The 5,928-nt window shown below is 53.5% G+C and overlaps 1 long non-coding RNA gene across 1 annotated transcript; it reads right to left on the reverse strand.

Moving 5' to 3' along the window:
* Nucleotides 1-303: 303 nt before the first annotated feature.
* Nucleotides 304-2,641, reverse strand: LOC144248456 (uncharacterized). Its single transcript, XR_013341740.1, has 3 exons — nucleotides 2,457-2,641; nucleotides 2,226-2,275; nucleotides 304-1,060 (listed from the first exon to the last, which is right to left on the reverse strand). It is a non-coding gene; the product is annotated as an uncharacterized LOC144248456 (long non-coding RNA).
* Nucleotides 2,642-5,928: the final 3,287 nt, after the last annotated feature.

The raw sequence follows: 5,928 nt of genomic DNA on the forward strand, positions 1-5,928 counted from the left end.
GCCAAAGGGTGTGCCCAGGGGCCCCTGGCCTTGGGCTGGGCCCTGACTGCAAAGAATCCTTATATCGAAGGATGGAGCCCAGACCGAAATTCTCCCCATCTTAAACTTGTGCTGCCCTGATAGACCAAAGGGAGCCCTACAAACTGACATCAGGAACCTGGACTGCTGAGTTTTCTTTTCCAGAGAAAATGGCCAAAGGATGTGCCCTGTGGCCCCTGGTCCTGACTGCAAAGAATCCTTACATCGAAGGAGGGAGCCCAGATCGAAGTTGTCCCCAACTCAAACTTGTGCTGCCCTGATACACCCAAGGGAGCCCTACAAACTGACATCAGGAATCTGGGCTTCTGAATTTGCTTTCACTATGTAGATATCCCTCATTCATTGGCAGGGCCCTGCGATCCCCTTGGTTTTCAGGTCCCACGTTTCCTTTTGCTTCCTCAATGTCAAATCCTCACTGGATTTCCCTCATCTTGCATCTCCCACCCCCAAGTACTCAGGGATTTTTTTTCATGCCGAATACCTGTTTTAATCTGACAGTACAAAGCTTCGGCTTGATTTTTTCTGTGCTTGATTTCTCCTTGGGAAATCTGCCACCATATAACCCTAACCACAACCACTTTGCTTTGCTCAGAATTCACAACCTTCAGACCAGCATCATGGCACCTTACCCACTGGCCCTCCACTGGCACCTTCCCAAAGCATTCCAGTAATGCTCCACATTTTCAGTGGGCATCCTGTCTCGCCCTCATCCTGACCCTAAAAATACACCAAGGAATTCTAAAATAGCCATTAGGAAGGTATAACAATTCTCTAAAAGATGCCAGAGAAAGCCTTCAAAAATCCCCTAATAGCCCTGCAAAAAAAAACACTCAAGGAAGCCTGCTCTGCCTCCAAACCCCTTCCTGTTGCCCTCTAGCCCACAGATGTCATCCCTACCTTTTCGCAGCGGGTCCTGTTGTCCTCTGAGGGTTCTGGCGTTGTCCTGGTGCGAGGGTCGCTGCCCTGTCCCACTGGGAGGCTTCCGGTGTGGTCTCGCTGTCAGGCTTGCTGTGCTGTGCTGCTGTTGTTAGGGGTGAAAAGGGAAAAGGCTGCTTAGGGTGAGGTTAGGGCTGGGTGAGGGGTGCTGCACCTGTACCCTAACTTGCCTCCTAAGCTGTACGCTGTAGCCCTGATCCCCACTGGACTGTCCAGCCCTCAGACCCTCTCCCTTCACCCCTGACCCCTCCCTCAGCCCCCCAGCCCTCAGGCTCTGGCTGTCACCCTCGAACCCCCCTTTGCCCCTCAAGCCCCCTCTCCTCTGCTCCTCAGCCCCCAGCTTCTCTGTGTCACCCTCCAGCTGCCCCTGCCCCCCTCAGCATCTCTCTGTGTCACCCACTGTCCCCTCCCCTGTTCCTCCCTCAGCTCCCAGCCTCTGTCACCCTCAAGCTGTCCCTCAGCCTCTATGCCATGAAAAGACCCTAAAAAACCCACAAAAATGCCCTAAAAAAACCCTCATCTTCAAAATGTCTTTAAACCCCGACAAAAACATGAAAATAGCCTCAGAATGCCCTTAAAATACAATAAAAATACTCTACTTTAAAAAGCCCCTAAAACACCCCTAAAAACCCCCAAAGAACGTTTAAAAAATATCTCTAAATATTCCTAGAAGAGCTCTAAAAATAGCCCCAAAATCCTTAAAACACATTGATGAGACCCTAAAGAAACACCGCAGCGAGGGAGGCTGGAAGATGCGAAGCCGCGCTCCCGGCCCCGGGCGCAGCGCGGCTCCGGCAGGAAAGCGGCTCCTCCGGCAGGAAGAGGCGGCGCCAGGCCAGGAGACCCCCGCCCGCTGCCCCCGGCCCGGCGGGGCCGGCACCGGGCCCGGGGGGCCCCGGCGGCGCCCGAGCCCCGCGCCCGGAGCGGACGGAGCGGCGGCACCGGCGCGGCGCCCGCGCCGCCTCCCCCGCCCGCCGGCCCGGCCAAAGCTCCGCTCGGCTCCGCACGGCTCGCACCGGCGCGGCTCCGGCGGGCCCGCGGCAGCCCAGCCGCGCCCAGCTCCCCTTCCGCCCCGGCCAGCCCCGGCACTGCCGGCAGGGCTCCGCGCCGGACCCTTCGCTGCCGGGCCGGGGGCAGAAGAAGCGCCCCGAATGCAGCGGCACAGCCCGATCCCCGCCCTGCCAGCGCTGCCACGGCTGCAGCTCCCTTCCTCTGAAGCCCCGACACTGATGCCACGCCCCGGCGCTCACCTCACCCTAACAAGGGAAAAGAAATGTAGGCTTCCCTTCAATCGTGTCCCCTAGAAGAGAAGAAAAGAAGCAGCTTTCCTCAAATGATGGCAAAAGGGAGAATTTTACCTCAATCCAAACCCCTTAAAAGGTGGGACCACAGGACTGCCCCCTCCAATTCAACCCCAGGATGACGAAATTTCAAAGGGAAAGGAGAAAAGTCCCCGCTATAAAGGCACAGCACCGGCTCACCTGCTTGGCTGCTGCTTCTCGGCACAAAGGTTTGTCCCTGGGCTCCTCCTTTGAGCAATGCTCCACGTATCCAAGTGTGTATCCAGGTGATCCCCCGGACCCTGTCCAAAGCGCCCACCGTCCTTCCAGGAGACAGCCCCGCGAGCCCCCCACAAACTCCTCTTCTCCAGCAGCTCTGTGCAAAACCCGGCTGAGGCAAAGCCTCACCCTTAAATAACCTCCCCCCGGCAGGACACGCCCCTCCTCCTCATCAACTTAACAGCTCGCACCTGCTGCTGTTGCCACTCTCCAACAGCGTCTCTTGGTCTCTCCCTCTCCAGCACACAGCCCACTTCTCACAGACACAGATCCAACAGAAATCTGCTACAGGTGTTGGCTTTTCTTAATCCACCTGGTTACATGATTAAAACACATACATGCATTGATGGTCATTGAGAGAAAGCTTTCCCCTGGAGAAAACAGTCCTTTTGCCGGCACACTTTGATACACCTTCGGAAAAAGCAGAATCTGCACCAACTCCTAAGACCCCTGCCGAGGAACCCAGCCCTGCCTGGGACACCCAAAGCAGCAGACCTTGAAAAAGGAGGGGAAAAGTCAAGCTTGGAGTGGAAAAAGAGGATAGAACTACAGCAGCCTTTAAAAATGCCTGCACAGAGCAATAGTGGGAACCAGACACATTTATTCTTTCCTTGCTTTCTGTGATGACATAAATAGGAAGTAAGAACACGTTAAACAAAAGGCAGAGCTAGGATTTTACAGGTCTTCATTTTGGCAGCCTGCATGACAAACACCTCTTCCAGGACTGCGATGCCTTTTGGGGAATGGCAGAGAACGGAGGCAAAAGGTGCCGGGAGCCCTTTCTGTTCCCTTCAGCCCCTGCAGCCCCTCCGGTGCTTTCAGGGCACTCTCTTGGTTTGTTCCTAGAGAAAAAGGCTAGGGCATGATTTTCAAAACTACTGCCCGTCCCCAGTCAGAGTTTCCTACATTCCTGGGTACAAATGAGTGGATGGAGAGAGCGGATGGATGCTGTCCAGCAGTGTCCCCAGGGGCATCTGGAGTGTTCACACTGCTGAGCTGAGAAAAACTCACAAAACCCAGCCCAGGGGCCTGTGATCCTCCACCCACCCGGGGGAACTCCGGGTGCTGTAAACAGAGGCCACAGCACACACCAGGCTCTGCTGTGCCCGGTGAGGAGTCTCTGTATGAGCCCTGAGCCCTGGCATCGCCTCCCAAACACCACAGAGACCTCTTGTGCCATCAGAGAAAAGCCCTGGAGCAAACGTGTGTCCCCAGCACGATCAACAAGAGATGCAGAATTACCTCCTCAATAAAAACACTGTTTCTGATGGAAATGTTACCTCTGTCAACTGTGAGGATTTTATAGGAATACTGGCTCAAGAATTCAGTGACTTCAGGGATTCCATACCACAGGTTCCTGGGACTGCTTGGGCATCCAGAGCCTATAGTATTGGTTAAACTGGTAGAGCTGAGGATACTTATCAGCTTTGTCACAGAGCTGGAACGTCACGCAGGGAGCAAGGGGTTCTCTCGGAGAGTGCAGGAGGCCAGTGAAAACAGCACCAAGGTCCTCCACGACGTCTGCTCCTAGAAAAGCCAAATAAATTAAACTATTGACATGAGCACGGACACTGGGGCAACCTTCCTTACTTTGGGCCTTGCCAGCAGCCCACAGAGCCTCACGCAGAAAAGAACTGATCGAGATCAAAAAGTGTTCCTAGTGACCTAGACAGGTGCTCCTGGCCGCTGAGGTACCTGAAAAACCCTCCAGACATCATCAGCTCTTGCTTAAGCAAATAATCCACCTTCACCGTGTTGTGCCAAAAACACGCCCGGCCCTTAACAGGGAGAGACCCTGCCAGGCACCGCCTCAGAGAAGAACCGAGCTGTACTGGGGGGACACACCCAGCCAACGTGTACGAGTTAAACAGAATTTTCTCTCAGAACTGGGACTTTCAGCACCCCCCAGGTGCTACTCGACTGCCACATACACACAGAGGGCTTCGTGAGGTGCTCTGGGGTTGGCCAGTCCTGCTCCAAGCCCTGCTGATGCCCCGGTGGTTTTAAGGATGTCCTCAAGGAGGTGGTAGAACCTCACAGTGTTTGCCCCTGGAGCTTAATTTCTGAAGTTTTCCTTGGGAAACGCACCCACTTCCTACTTAACAAGGCAGTCCCCTCTCCCTGCTCTCAGGAAGAGCTGCCCACAGGCACGGGAACCACCTTCCTCTCCTGATCGCCACGCTCTGCCCTTAAAACGCTGTTACTGAGGCCAGCTACTTCCACACCAAGACTGTCCATGCAGGGACAGTGTCCCTTCTCTTCAGGGTCAGGGAAAAAGGGCAGAAGCACCTACAGAGCTTCAATGCCCCTCCTGAGCACAAAGCACCGTGAATCTGCACCTCCTGCTGCTTGCAGGGAAGATAATAAAATGCCTCAAGGTAAAAAATGATAAATGGTAAAAAATTATTACAAGAGGGTAGAAGTGATGCTGCTTTCACTCCACTGCTAGAAATGACACATAAAACATAAAAAAAAACCCTGTACCTGTTCCATTTTCAGACTGAAACAACAGCATATTCCTGGCTGCTCATGCAGCAGGGACAACAGCACTGAAGGGAAATGTTTGGATAATCACGTCTTCATTTAAAGAGAACCCAATTCCTTCATCTAAGCCATCACTGCCCTCCATCAGAACAGCCAGCACATCCACGACATCTAATAAGCGAAGGAAAAAATGTAAGCAGAGGATCCAGACTTACTGGGAAAACAACAGAGGTAGAATGCAACATTCCAGGAACACAAGGTAGCTTTTTAGTCACAAAAAAAAAGAAAGAAAAAAAAAAAACACCCAAAAAAAACTAAAAAAAAAAACCACCAAAAAACAAAAAACCCCAAAAAACCCCAAAGGCACATTTGCCAGGCAATACAATGTTAGGGGCAGCACAAAAATCACAGCTGTACTTCACTCTGCCTTTCAAAGCTGCTGTCCAGCACAGGTTGCCCACAGAAGCTGTGGCTGCCCCCGGATCCCTGGAAGTGTCCAAGGCCAGGCTGGACAGGGCTTGGAGCACCCTGGCATGGTGGAAGGTGTCCCTGCCCATGGCAGGGGTGGAACGGGACGAGCTTTAAATAAAGGTGCCTTCCCATCCAAACCCTTCTGGGATTCCACGATTCTGTGAGCAGCCCCAGGCAGAAGGGCTAAATTTCCATTGTGGTTCGGAAATGCTGCTGCAAGAGCACAAACAGATTTCAAATACTGTTCAAGTGGCACAACCACATCAAAAATTACGTCTGGGGGTAAAGTGGCAACTCTGCAATTCCAGCCTCTGATACCAAGGACACATGGAGGGCTGAATCCAGGGGGCGTTCGGGGTCCGAGTCGGGGTCGTCTTCATGAGCCACCAGCCTGGGGACCCAAAAATCGGGGGGAACCCCGAATTGGGGGGGGACCCAA

Source organism: Lonchura striata, unplaced genomic scaffold, assembly GCF_046129695.1.
Source record: "Lonchura striata isolate bLonStr1 unplaced genomic scaffold, bLonStr1.mat Scaffold_131, whole genome shotgun sequence".
Classification (NCBI taxonomy): Eukaryota; Metazoa; Chordata; class Aves; order Passeriformes; family Estrildidae; genus Lonchura; species Lonchura striata.